Source organism: Dendrobium catenatum, unplaced genomic scaffold (genome assembly GCF_001605985.2).
Source record: "Dendrobium catenatum unplaced genomic scaffold, ASM160598v2 fragScaff_scaffold_1090, whole genome shotgun sequence".
NCBI lineage: Eukaryota > Viridiplantae > Streptophyta > Magnoliopsida > Asparagales > Orchidaceae > Dendrobium > Dendrobium catenatum.
The window spans coordinates 1,247,168-1,262,023 of NW_021319552.1; the positions used below are offsets into that span (position 1 = coordinate 1,247,168).

At 36.7% G+C, this 14,856-nt stretch overlaps 1 protein-coding gene across 4 annotated transcripts in view; it reads left to right on the forward strand.

Annotated features, from left to right (window-relative positions):
* LOC110111234 overlaps positions 1-14,856 on the forward strand; it is a 40,538-nt gene that overhangs the window by 10,018 nt on the left and 15,664 nt on the right. The window contains exon 2 of one of the 4 annotated variants that reach the window (XM_028698482.1): positions 5,471-5,568. The exons of 2 other annotated variants lie outside the window; for them this stretch is intronic. The gene's annotated coding sequence lies outside the window, so the exon portion shown is untranslated. The remainder of the gene's footprint in view (positions 1-5,470; positions 5,569-14,856) is intronic. One more of the 4 variants, XM_028698483.1, reaches the window with a different exon arrangement.

Consider the following 14,856-nt stretch of genomic DNA (forward strand, 5'->3'; position numbering starts at 1 on the left):
CTTTTACGTTCATGGGTACGTTGCTTCCCCAGCTAGTACCATACGGGAGTGAACTACTGTAAATTTTGCATGCATATCATTTTCCCTTTTCATTCATTTATTTATTTATTTTCATTTATTTTCATATATCATTCATTCGTATGCATACTTTCTTTATACATATATGTATCATATATATATTTCTATATCTTTCTATATCCTTTTCACATATACATACAATTTCATTCATGACATTTCATTCATTTATTTTCTGCGTAACAATATCTATATTTATTTATGCATTTGAACTTACATCGTTTCACACATGATAGTTTCAAAAAAGAAGTAAAACCATGATTTAAAATTTATGTCTTGTTCGAAAGAAAATATAAAAATATTAAAAAGTTCACAACTATAATTACCCACTTTAATCTTTCAAATCTTCGATCCTTGTCACAACCTCAGCTTCAACTTCCTTTTTTTGTTGAATTCTTAAAGAATTCCTCCTACAACTTGCTTTCTTTCCTTCCAAAATTCCTAAAATTTAAACAATAAAATTTTCATAAAACAAATATGCTTTAACAATAAATCTAAGAAAAATTTATATGAAATGAATTTTTACTTACAACGAGGGGATTTTCCAAATCCCAAAATCTTTCTCTTTCTCCCTCACAAATCCCTCTTCTCGCTTCCAAATGTCTTTCTTATCTTCAATTTAATGTTTCCATTAATTAGATAAAGAATTAGGAAACAATTTATACAAAAATGAAAAACAAACCTTTTTCCCTCTTTCTTTCGGTCATTCCTTTCGTTTCTTCCTAAGCTCTACTTCTTTGGCGATAGAAATGAAGAGGAGTTGTTGTTTCTTATCCCCAAACACGATGGATTGCTAAAAATGGCGAATCGAAAACTCCAAAAACCTCCTACGCATGCGTTCGGTTCCTCCTCAGACGTCCTCCCTCTGCCTGTTCGCGGATACTTCTATTTTGCGAAAAGACTCCGATGCTTTTTAATAGGTCTGGCTGAACCGGCCGGACCGAACCGGATTTACACTACACTAGAATATTGAATATCATGCATATGACTTTGTAAATGGCACTGTGTCCTTTCCATCCTCTACCTTCTACTCCCCATCTTTTTGAGTTAATTTACTTGGTCAATTAGGGTCCTTAATTATCAAGGCATTCGATATTTTGTTACTTTCATTAATTTTTTTTTTTTCACAAGATATTACAAGCTACTTAGGTCTACTTACTCAAGCATCTCTTTGAGGTCTGTTCTGTATTTTAAAATTTTTATCAATAAATGAAAATTCAATTTTTTTCCTTCATTAAAACCTTACTAATAATTCTTTAGATTTCATGTAATTTTAGTTTCTCCCCTTCTGCTTCCCCAATGATATTACCCTATTTCTCTCAACATAATGGTGTTACTTAATCCAAAAATCATAAACTATTTGATGTTGCCAAGGTATTGGTATTTTGTTTTACTGTTCCTTGTGAGTTACAGAGGGATGTTGTCTTGACTGCCTACTCTCTATTTAATTAAATCCCTTCTCCACTTCTAGGCCACAACTCACCATATCTACTCTTTATTTCAATCAACTTACTTTCCCCATACATTTTGGATCTTTGGCTGTGCATGCTTTGGTAATGTGTTTTTCTTGCCAGACAAACTCTCTTCGTGCTATTTGGTGTATCTTCATTGGGTAGTCTTATAGCCGGAAAAGTTATTGATGCTATGAGTCCCGTTCGCATGACAACTATTTACTTTCATTGATATAATCTCTTATTAGACTTTCTTTTCTCCTTTGTCCACCCCAAAGCCCTCCTTATCAAGTCCTCTTCATGTCTTTATACCTCTATAGATATGCTCACATTGGCCTCAACCTCCATCCAAGATGATACATCCCAACCACATTTAGATTCAATGGAATGTTCAACAGCTAATAAGCCATTTGACTTACATTTACGGATTTATCTATTGCCCTTCATAGAGGTAAAAAAAGTTCTGTGTTGGTTATCTTATTCAGATATATTCCATTGGATCATTTATCCACTTCATTCTGTACATATGCCTTAACTCAAAATTTTATATCATTCCCAGGGCATGTCAAATTATGTTGCAAAATACTTTATGAAAATGCTCTATGGTTATTGAAATCGATTCTCTTCTCAGTAATCAAAAGGGGGATTTGGTTGTTCCCTTAAGTTCAAAATGATTGTTTGTTAGCAAGCATTCACTATCAGGTTTCATCTACATGGATCGATTGGTCATTATAAAGTATGGTTGGCAGCTAAACGGTTCTTCTAACTCCATGGGATATACTATTTTGACATTGATGTAGGACTTAAATGCTTAGGTAATGTTAAATAAGAAGTTGCACGCTTTTAGATGATAGCAATATTAAATATTAAACTTGTAGCGATTTAAAAAATAAAAGAAAACGAGAGATGGGTGAAACTAGCTTACGCAAAGTCACACAACTAGAAGTTAAGATCACAAAATAATCAATTATTCAAGCATAGCATACACAAAGGATTTTCAACGAGAAATCCCGAAATTAACAATGAGATTAGGTACCATGTGAGTCAACTCACTCACTCTCTAGATTACTAGGCTTAGCGGAGGGAGTTAACACAATCTTTATGAATAAATTATGACCACAATCGAGAGCAATTAGGAAGATATAAAATTTGGAGGAAGTGTTCACTTTCGTCAAGTTATTAGGCTTGGTTTGAAGTACGAGGAGGAAGATCCGGAGTCTTGGTGGTCGATTTCGAGGAAGTTCTGCGTGAGGACAGCCGTACGGAGCCTTCCGGGTAGCAAACAGGAACCTTCCGGACGGCATGACAACAATAGAAACTTGCTGGAACCTTTGGACAACAATTAGGAATCTTCAGGACAGCAACCGGGACATTCTGAACAACACACAACGGATCCCCGGATGTTGGAATAGCAAGAAACCGAGGTTGGACTTTCAAGACAACAATTCTGGTATATCCAGGAAATCTGGACAGCAATGGACTAAGTGGAAATCCCTTTGGGATCAATATCGGTGGAGGGGAAAAAGAGTTTACTCCAAGGAGGGAGGAAGGGGCCGGCCAAGCTTGGGGAAATTAGGGAATTTTGGTTGAGAATTGGTGGAGAAAAGGGGAGGAAAATTTGAGTTTTAAATTTCCTAATTTATTGGAGAAGGGAGGGAAGGGGGGCCGACCAAATCAAACTTTATTGGTTGGTATTTAATTGGATGTATTAATTAGATAGGAGAGAGGGAACGAGGAGAGAGGTTTGTTAATTAATTCCCCTAATTGGAAGCCCAATTGAGGAATTAATTAATTAAGGAGGGGATGTGGCCGGCGGTTTGTGGGGAAGAGGGAAGGAAGGGAAAAGAGGAAATCGACCACAAACCCGGACGCTTCTTGCGGTTGGTGGGTATTGCGATGCCCTCACCTAGGGACTTCAATCTCTCCAAGAAGGCAAGAACTCTCAAGCTCTCCCAAAACACACAAGTGCAAAAATTTCTTGTAATAATCATCATTAACCTCAAAATAGGAGGAAGTGGCTTTTAAATAGCCTCACACAATGAAAGAGAATAAAAGATCAACATGCCCCTATGGCTTACACATGATTAGGCCCTCAAGTGAGGGTATAAATGGAAAATGCAATAATAACAAAAATAAACTAATTATAATACAATGATTCTAATGCAATGATAATAAAAAATAAAGTGGTGCGATCGTGGTCATAAATCGCCGACCACGCCTCTGATAGACTCTCCAATGTCGGATGTCCTCATCAGACACTTTCTCCCCAGGTGCATCCTAAAACATCATCATAATTCTTTTGTCAATATCAATAAATCAAAGTTGGATTATACTTCAAATGAACGTAAGTAATGCCTTCCTTTATGGTGAGTTGCTAGAAATAGTTTATATGGAGCAACCCTTAGGTATGTTACGTAGGGGAAGACTAGTACATGTCCACTTAGGAGGCTTTCTATGGTCTTAAACAAAGTTTACGAACCTGATTTGACAAACTTTTCAAAGTTCTGGTTAAGTTTAGTTATTGCAACAACACTGCCGATCACTTAATCTTCATGAAGCATACACTTGCAAGCTCCGCCATAGTAGCTATTTACGTTGACAATATCTTACTCATTAGAAGTGATCTAACAACCTCTAAGGTAAAAGATTACTTACAAACTTGGTTTGTCTCCGAAGTTCTTAGACAACCAAAATATTTCTTTGAAATTGAATTTTTCCTATTGTACAAAAAGGAGTATCACTTTCCTCAAGAAAATGTTCCATTAATCTGATGGACCGGTTCACCCGGTCCATCCTAGACCCGTGCGGGTCTATGGGAGGCGGGCGGACCGGCTGGACAAAAAGGGGCCCACCCACTTAAGTGGGGGTAATTTGGGGATGTGAGGGACTTTTGGATTGTATGAAGGGGGGCCATTAGGGTTTAGTTGGAGGCATGGCCCACCCACTTAAGTGGGGGTAATTTGGGGATGTGAGGGACTTTTGGATTGTATGAAGGGGGCCATTAGGGTTTAGTTGGAGGCATTATGAAAAGTGTATTCTCTTTCTAGTTTTCTTCTTCTAGTTTCCTTCTTGTTCTTTTCTAGGGTTTTCTTGTGGGAGATCTTGTCCTTCTCGAAGTGGACAAACTTATCTTGTTTTCTCTTGGCTTTGTAATGCAAAGGTTCTTGCTTTTCATCTCAACCCTCTTGTGATTGTTTCTCTTTGCTTTTGGTGGAGAAATTCCTCATTTTTCGGGGAAATTAGGGCAAAACCGAAATTGTGGAACCCTAGGGCGTATCATAATCCTTTTAAAGAAACGTGCCTTCTTGGTTGTAAGCATATTCATACCTATATAGAAACTCAAACCGTACTAATGATGAAGCAGCTGTTGATGATTCATCTAAATATCGAATGTTAGTTGTTAAGTTGTTTATCTAATTGTTACCGGGATTGATATTTTATTCACCATTGGATATGTGAAAAATTACGTTTAAAATTTGAAAAAAGAAAATCATTAGGAAGATGTACCTTGAATTGTTAGATACATCACAAGGGTTTTTGTATGCTAAAATTAACCATTTGAACTTTGAAGCATTCTCCGATACTGAATATGTTATGGCTCAATTTAAGATTGAAAGTCAACCTTGTGATATGCATCTTTATTTGGGGAACTTTGGTCACATGGAAAAGCAAGAAACATATTATTGTACCCATAGCTAATGTTAGTACAAAGCTATAACTCATTATGCATGTGAAAAGGTATAGGTAAATTTTCTTTTAAAAGATTTTTGTTTTCTTGCTATGCAGCATATGACTCTTTATTATGGCATTCAAATTTCTCTCCATGTGACTCTTTATCATGGCATTTGCATCCCATCTAATTTGCTAGTATTCTTATTTTCTATAAATGAACTAAACATATTGGAGTAGATTGTTTTTTTATACGGGTTGTTTTTCTTCTCAAGGAAATTATTACTCATGTTGCTGGTCAGAACAAGTGGAAGGTGTCTTTTGCAAAGCTCTTGGTCATCTTTCTTCTATTCGTTTATGTAACAATCTGTAGGTAATGGACATATATGTGCATCTATTTTATGAATATTGTTGGCATTGTTGGAGAGTTATGTAGGATTCATTTCTAGTGAAGTACATTAAGGATGAAATCAAAAAGTGACTTTTATTTTCTTCCATTTTTCATGGAAAAAACTATTTCTAAATTCTTTCAAGAGACCATATGAGATGATTTATCTAGTATTATTTGATGCATATGAAGAACAAAATACGTTGATCTATGGAAAGATTATAGATCTACAATAAACAAAGAAAATAAGCAAAGGTTGATGAGTTATTTTGCTAAACTTTTCAATGAAGATTGTGAGAATACGATTGATTTTAGTGGCCTTAAAACCCTAAATGAAAATTAAGATTTTTATTTTTATCGGCGTATTAGTAAAGTCGAAATTAGAGAGGTTTTAAAGAGAATGATGTGTGAAAAGCTGGTGGACCTGATGATATTCCAATAGAGGTGTGAAAATGCTTAGGAGATGAAGGAATTTCTTGATTTACTAAACTTTTTAATATTATTTTGAAGATAAAAGATGCCAAATGAGTGTGTTGATTCCTAATTTTAAGAATAAAGGTGATGCACAAGATTGTGCGAATTATAGAGGAATTAAGTTGATGTTTCATACTTTAAAACTTTGGGAGAGAGTTATGGAGCATAGGTTACTAATGTTTCTCAATTCATGCAGGGTAGGCCTACTATGGAAACTATACATTTATTGAGAGGTTTGATGGAGAAGTATAGAGAGAATAAGGAGGATCTACATATGATATTTATTGATTTAGAGAAAACATATGATAAAGTTCCAAGAGAAGTGCTATGGAGAGTTTTAGAAAAGAAAGTGGTTAATAATGCTTATATTCAAGTCATTAAGTATATGTATGCAGGAGTTGTGGCTTCTGTTCAAACACAAAGTGGTTTGACCAAGTATTTTCCTATTTCAGTTGGATTACATCAAGGATCAGCCTTAAGCCCATATCTTTTTTCTCATGGATGTTCTCACCAGACATTTGCAAGAGGTTTTACCCTGGTGTATGCTTTTTGTTGATAATATTCTTCTTGTTAATATGACTAGAGATGTTGTTGAAGGTAAATTTTCCCATTCTCTATTGTAGGTCTCTGATAGGAAATACTTGGGATCAAGTATTTTCTATGCGTCTCTAGTGCAAATCTCCTCGCCAAATGCTGTCCCGCACAAGAAAGCAGTGAAAACAGCGGAAAAGTGGGGAAAAACTGAGAGAAAACGTAGGAAATCAATAGCAAATGGTTGTATTCCACTAGTAGATGCAAGAGACAAGTAAGATACAATTTTCCTTCGATTCGAGAGGAAGGAAAAACTCTCTAAATCTCTAGCCGTAGTCTAGAGCCCAAGAACAAGAAAACCTAGATCTCAACAATATTCAAAATGCAAGATAATCTCTCATTCACACCCAAAACTCCTAATTAACCATAAAGGAGTTTTACAAAATGTCTAAACAGCCCCTCGCATTCAAAATTTCCCTCCCAAAAATCTTCCCTGGCCCCCGTCGGCTTCGCTTCGCCCGCTCGGTTCCGCCTGCTGTTCGCGGTTCCGTCGCGAGTAGACATGGACCGGCCGGCCCCTCCTGGGCCGGCGTAACAGTCTCCCATTGTAGCTGTTCCATATTAATGACAACAAAGGGAGATCCTCATTTTCGTGTGGCCAAGTTCTAATCATGAACTAACTATGATGTGATATCTTTTATCCAAGTTGTTTCTCTTTTTTCTATCAATCCCTCCATCTCCTTATCCCACACTTTTCTAGAATTTTTTCCCCATTTTTTCTTATCTCTTTATTTTTTTGCTTTCCCTCCATTTTCTCTTTTTTAGTCTCTTCCTTCTAGTTCTCATATCCTACTCCCGCTTACTCTGACTTCATCCCTGTGTCTCTTGTCTCTAGGGTTGCAAACAAATCAAGCCGAGTCGAGTAAGTGCTTGTTCATATTTGAGCTCATGTATTATCAACTTGTTCAAGTTTTGTTCGAGCTCGATTCGAGCTTTTTTATTTGTGTTCAAGTTTAGTTCATTTAAAATGATAGAGGTTCATATTTAATTCATTTTGTACTTATTGAGCTTTAAACAAATGAGCCTTATCAAGCATACTAAAAAAAAATTACTTAAAGCTTGTTTACGAACACATCTAGTGAGTATTTTGTTGGGGAGAAGAAAATCACTCAATGAAACTAACAAGAAAGATAGAAGAAACAGAATTAAAAGAACACCAAGATTTAATGTGGAAAAACTCAAAACTGGGAAAAAAACCATGGAGCCACACTATATCAAGAAAATTCACTATGAAAATTAGGAGAAACAGTACATATCTCTTATCTCTCACTCACTCTTTATTTCTCTTCTCTTTAGCACTATTCTTACACAAGAATAAACAAAGAGATCAATAACAACAACCAAGGGATGCAATCATTAATAAAAATGCTCTGTCTGCGTCACATCATTATGGCGCTCAATTCTCTCTCTTGTTTGCATGATAGCGCCACAACACTGGGGTTGGGAATGCTGCAATGCACCTTGGAAGCACGGTAGTAACGAGGTTTGGAGCGTCGTATCACTCCACTATGTCTTTTTTGCTATGCCGACTCGCTTGGGTACACAACATTGGGGTGTTGTATGGAAAAAAAATTCGGATGGCTTTGCACATGAACCCAAGCAGGGGCAAAACCCTCTGTAACCCCCAGCAAGCTCAATAGATTGAATTGAGGTCAGAGACATATTACAACCCAATTGATCAAAACAATCAGATTTCACAAATAATTAGCATGTTTTTAATATATATGAGTCTGTTCACGTATAAAGCTCAAAAAATAATTTTTCTTATAAACAAGCTTGTTCATAAATACTTTAAACAAACAACCAACAAACATGAATAAATATCTATTGTTCATGAACAAATCCATTATATTAAAAGAGTATAACATAAAAAATAAAATTATTTTTTTTAAATAAGAATAATTTATTATATTAAAATTAAAAATTATGTTAAAACATATAAAATAAAGATTTAATCAAGCTTCTTAATGAGCTTTATATCAAGCATGTTCACGAACATAAACGAGCTGAACACATAATTGTTCAAGTTTGATTATTTAATAGTCGAGTATTTCAAAAATTGTTCAGACTTATTTGATTATTTAAAAAAATGATTATGAACGAGCTGTAAATGAGTCGAGCTACAAGTTGCTTGTCAAACGGAGGTTCATTTGCAGCCCTAGAAGTCTTTGATGCATGGCAATTGCTGCTAGCTGAGGATGAGGAAAGAAGGTTAATAGAACTTTGAGAGCAGGAGAGCTGTGATGGCAATTAGGAATGAAGAGGCCTTAGGGGTACAGAGTGAGATCGTGATAGGAATGCTTATATGTTTAGGTACCCCTACACAATTTGGTTTGTATCTATAGATTTGTATGATCAGGTTAATGTGTTTTTGGGTTGAGATATGTTCAATTAGTGCTTCATTGCTTTTCATAAATGATGATATTTGAGCTTTCTACATTTGACCTTTTCTTATCCACTTTAATTGGTATGTGAGCGGATTTACTATTTGTTGTGCTTTGCTGCATTATTTGTGCTTTAATCATGCATGCGTTGATTTGTGTGTATGCTTCAATGGATGGGGCAATTTCATTCGTATGTGATTATATATGTGTATGTCTTGTACAGTGTGTGCCGAGCATTTTCAATACTAAACATGCCTGCCTCCATATTATATTTTATGTTAGGCACCTGAGCCTGTTGTTTACTGTTAACATTTTTGGCCTCAATTACATTAGTCATAGTAACTGTGAAAGGATGCCTGTTCTCAATTGTGCATAAAACTATCTATCTATTATGTTTCAACACATCCAAAGATAGTGACAAGAGAGCTTGAGTGCCCAATATCATTGTTGGTTAAGCTCCTATTTAAGCCACCTTACTCTTGGGTGTTATTTTAGTTATTTCTTGATTGGCTAGGAATTATTGTTTTTTTAAGCTAGTTTTTGGGGTACTGTTCTCCAGGCTCTGCGTGCATGAACTATTTCAGTTATATTTGTTGAATCATGAGCTCAAAGATTCAAAGCATGGAGCAAAACTAATGAAAACAGTGATTTTCGAGCTCAGTTAAAGATAGCTGATAGAAATTTATTTGTGTAAAAGATAATGCATAAAACTGAATGAGAAAGAAATACCAATGATTAATGTGTGTCATTTGGGATATTATGTTGATTACTGCTGAGATTAATTTCCACATTATGTGTAATAGATCGGCCAAATTTGATTGAGAGGGAATTAAGAAATTTCCTAATCAAGAGGGAGTTGTTTAGGAAGGTTCTTAATCAAAAGGAATGAGTTCGGAGATGTTTCCTTATTGAAGAGAGCATATATGGGAGCTGATTTAGAGGGGATTAATTATGAAATGTTTTCTAATTGAAGATGACATATTTAGGGGCTGATTTGGGTTGGGGTGGGGCGGTAATTAGGAAATTTTTCCTAATTGAAGAGGGCAAATTTATGGGATGATTTGAGGGCTGATTTTTTTTTTTTGGGGGGGGGGGGTTGATAATTAAGCGAAAATATGAGGGAATTAGGGGAGGGCTGTTTGAGTATTTGTTGTTTAATTATTTGCTTTAAATAGGAAGAGAGGATTAGGGTTAGGGGTATGCATGATTATTATGTCTGATTTAGTGTCTTTGGTTCTTGGTGTCTTGGGCCCTAGCATCGTCTAGGGATTGAGGATCAATTGTATCTTGCTTTTTCTTCTTTCGTTAGTTTGATCTTGCAATAGAACTACTGTTTTTCTCTAGTTTTCCATCAAATTTGTGGAGTTTTCTTGCTGTTTCGTCAATATTGTTATTTAAGAATTTCCTAACAAATTGATATCATAGCAGATTTTGGGACTGTTTGGGGGACTTTTCTGATAAAATCAACGACTGATTTTTAAACGGAAAGGGGCTGTTTTGCTGTTTTGGAATCAATATTCAGATTTTTGAGTCCAACAAAAATTAGCGTATTGATGACGGACAAAAAAGTGGATGCATTGGAGGAATGCCTCAAGGGGAGATGAGCCAAATGAAAGCAACGGTGAAAGATAGAATTTCATCCGTGGAAGAAAAAGTTTCCGATCATCATGATATTGTGAAGAAGATATTAGAAAATCAAATTCAAATGGTGGCATCGGAGACAAAGGGGCTGGTAGGAAGAACTATGAATACTGAATGTTGTAGGAGGGAAAACGACGTGGAGATCATGGAGGGTAAAGGTGGAAGGTATGGAGAGAGGCATGATTATGAGGGGCATGAAGCAAGGGGTGCTGATTGGGAGAGAAAAGAGGGGGATTATGGTAGGAGGATTACTGATTTTGAAGGAAGGAGGGGAGAAAGTGAAGAAGAGTTTGGGTATGAGCGTGGATGGGAAGATCGGGAGAGTTGGGAAGGGCCAAAACTTGGGAAAGGAGAAATTATGGAGGAATTCAAGGAAACGGGGGAGATTCGAAGGTACTTAAGCTAAAGATCGGGAGAGTTAGCTTACGTTTGAAGGGGAGATGAACTGTTGCCCATTTTTGAAGGGGAGGATGCACATTGGTAGATTTACAAGGTGAAGAGGTATTTCACTGTCAATGAGTTGACGGGGGAGGAAAAATTGATGGCACCGGGCTTATGTTTGGAGGGGAAGGCATTGTCTTGGTACTAGTGGAGAGACATGGGGATTCCAATGCATAGTTGGAGGGAGTTCAAGGAATGCTTATTGGAACATTTTCGAACCGGCAGGGGAGGGGATTTCTATGAGCAGTTCTTTGCACTAGTACATGAAGGATTAGTGACAGATTATTGCGAGAGATTTGAGTACTAGGCCAATTTATTAGATCGATAATCGGATACTGTTTTGAAGGGTAATTTCATAAAGGGACTCAAATCAGAAATCAGGTCCGCAGCGAGAGTCATGAGATTTTGTGACTTGGGGGAGGCAATAGAGCTGGCACAATTAGTGGAGGATCAGAAGAACCGAGAGATGGGAGCTAGGGGCAGCAATTCAGGTGGCTCTTATAGGATGATTACCACTTTTTTAGCACCTAAGGGACCTGCAACAGACAACATTCATGAGACTCCTTGGGAGAAGCCAGTAGGAGGAGGAAGTGGGAGGAACTTCAAAAGACTGATGGAGAGGGAGATGCAGGAGAAGAGGGCGAAATAATTATGTTTCAGATGTGATGAGAAGTATACTCCAGATCCAGGGCACAGGTGTAGGGACAAACTCTTCAGGTTCTCACCGTCTGTAATGACGAGGAAACTGAGGGAGGTGAGAGTCAGGTAAAGAGAGATGGAGGACAAGCTGCATCTGGATATGGCGGAGGTCTCCCTGAATTCAATAGTAGGATTCACTCTGAATCTTACCATTAAGGTGAAGCGGGAAATAGCATGCAAGGAGGTGATGGTGTTGATTGACAGTGGGGCTACCCAAAATTTCATCTCCAACTAGTTCGTGAACCAATTAGGGGTGAAATTGGTGGATACAGGATGTCATGGAGTGATGATGGGTACATAGAAGGTGGAGATGGGCCAGGGGATTTGTAGATGAGTAGTTTTGACCATACAGGGGGTTCAGGTGAGGGAGGATTTTCTCTCATTGGTGTTAGGGTGTAGTTGGTGGTGGAAGAGAGAAGATTAGTGATAGGGGGAGATGCAGGGCTATCCAAAGCAATGGTATCACTCAAAACCATGGTGAGGAGCATACAAGAGGTGGGGGAAGGTTATCTGGTGGAACTACACAGGCTGGAGGGGATCAGATTGGAGGAGGGAGGGGATGTTCCTCTTTCAGTGCAGCCCTTAATTCAACAATTCAATGAGATATTTTAGCCACCTTAAGGATTTCCACCTCTGCGGGAACACGAGCATGCTATCATCTTGAAGGAAATAGTCTCACATATCACTGTTCATCCATATCGTTATCCTCAAATCCAGAATGATACAATCGAGAGATTGATCAGGAAGATGCTGGAGGTAGGGATCATTTGACCCAGTGACAGTCCACTGTTAATAGTCAAGTGCTTTAGCAGTAGTTTCCTTTGTTCCATCTTGAGGACAATGTGACACTTTGGGAGGGGAGTATTGATAGACCGTCCAAATTTGATTGGGAGGGAATTAGGAAATTTTCTAATCAAGAGGGAATTTTTTAGGAATGTTCTTAATCAAAAGGAATGAATTAGGAGATGTTTCATAATTAAAGAGAGCATATATGGGAGCTGATGTAGAGGGGATTAATAAGGAAATATTTCATAATTGAAAAGGACATATTTAGGAGCTGTTTTTTTTTTTGGGTGGGGGATTAATTAGGAAATGTTTCCTAATTGAAGAGGGCAAATTTATGGGATGATTTGAGGGCTGATTTGGGAGAAAAATAATTAAGGAAATATGGAGAATTAGGGGAGGGATGTTTGGTTATATGTTGTTTAATTGTTTGCTTTAAATAGGAAAGAGGATTAGGGTTAGGGGTATGCATGATTATTGTGGCTGATTTGGTGTCTTGGGCTCTAGCTTCGTCTAGGGATTGGGAGAGCTCGATCCTCATCTCGAAATGAGGATCAATTGTATCTTGCTTTTTCTTCTTCCGTTAGTTTGATTCTTGCAATAAAAATATTGTTTTTCTCTGGTTTTCCATCAAATTTGTGGGGTTTTCTCGCTGTTTCGTCAAGTTAGGGTTTACATGAGATCTTCATGTATTTCCTAACAATGTGTTATCTGGTATAAGAATCATCATGGAAAAGGAATGTTGTGTTACAAACTGTAAATAGTAATGATGGGGACATCAGATCAGCGTGCAAGGTTTATCAGTGACGTATTCGCCGATCTACGGCCACGATCGAGTCCTTGTATTTCTGAGTCATGATTGTATTTTATTTTATTTATGCATTAGCATCTAAAGTAGTCCTGCATCAAGTAATGAAGGCCTTGCACTGAAAATTCCATTTGTTCTCTACTGATCTCTGAAAATCTCAAAGCAAAATCTTTTTTTTTAAATCATTAAATCGAGCTCTGGGTTTTATTAAGATTAACCTTTTTTGGTTAGCCTTTTGTGTCATCCGTCTTCCATTCATTTTTTTTATAGCCTCATTTGCTGGGTAAATAATATTTTGCTAGATTCTTTTCAATAACATCTTGCACTATTATTTTCTCTAAATCTTGATTTCTACTTTCTACCTGGGCGTATTGTGTTAGCGTATCCCCTTGCTTACTGCTTTTGCATATTCTCTCCATAATGCACGCCTAACAATCTTGATAAGCATACCTTTCCGTAGTACTTCTTCCCCATTTCAATTAGTGTCCTTGTATACTCTATCTTTCTTTTTGGCTTATACTTGTTTCATCAAAAGAGAAGCTTTCCAAAGAGTTAACTTGATGTTTTCTCATTGCTCAGCACCTTTGAAGCGCCGCTTTAATTAACTCAACACTTACCAACCTATTTCTTTTGTCTTACCATGTTCTAATTTGGGATTGATGTAATTTGCCAAACTTTTTGGATTATTAAACTATTTTAACATATTCAAGCCATTATAGCTCATGTTTATACTAATGAAAATTACATACAATATACTGCAGATAATTAATTTTGGTCATCTAAATTTTTCTTTATTTCAATCCATATAATCAAATTATGGCCAGTGATTAAGGACTAAATGCTAGTAGAGACTTTGATGATTAATATTAGATCATATGGATATAATGTTGATGAAGCCTCAGAGGAACTGCAGTTCTATTAAATCACCCTTCCGTATTTTTTTTTCTAATATCAGTAATATTTAGCTATGTTAAATATATCAAATATGTTTGCTTTAAACTGAGTTTATACATGGTTAAGCATATGGATTTCTACTTGCTCACTAGAACTTGGTATTCTCTAGCTTTGGCATGCAGCATATCTTTTGTGTGACATTCTGCCGATTGCCAGGCTTAGTTATCAAGATGTCTGAGTGCCAAGTTTAGTTTTTAAGATATTGAATGCTTAGTTTGTAATCAAGTAGTTGTATGTAGCAGTAAGCAAATATATTACAACTTAAACTGGAAATACAGTTCATCCCTTAGAATTGCCATCTCTTATACGCATCTACTGAATGCTTGATACTTGGAAATTGAAATGTCTTCAAATGTTGCATTGTAATCCTACAAATTTAAATGTCTTCAAATGTTGCTTAGTAATCACAAGCATAAAATGAGTAAACTTCTCAATCAACCTATTTCTCCACTTTACTTTTTTTTTTTTCCTTAGTATGGTAGCATTTCTATTGAAGAC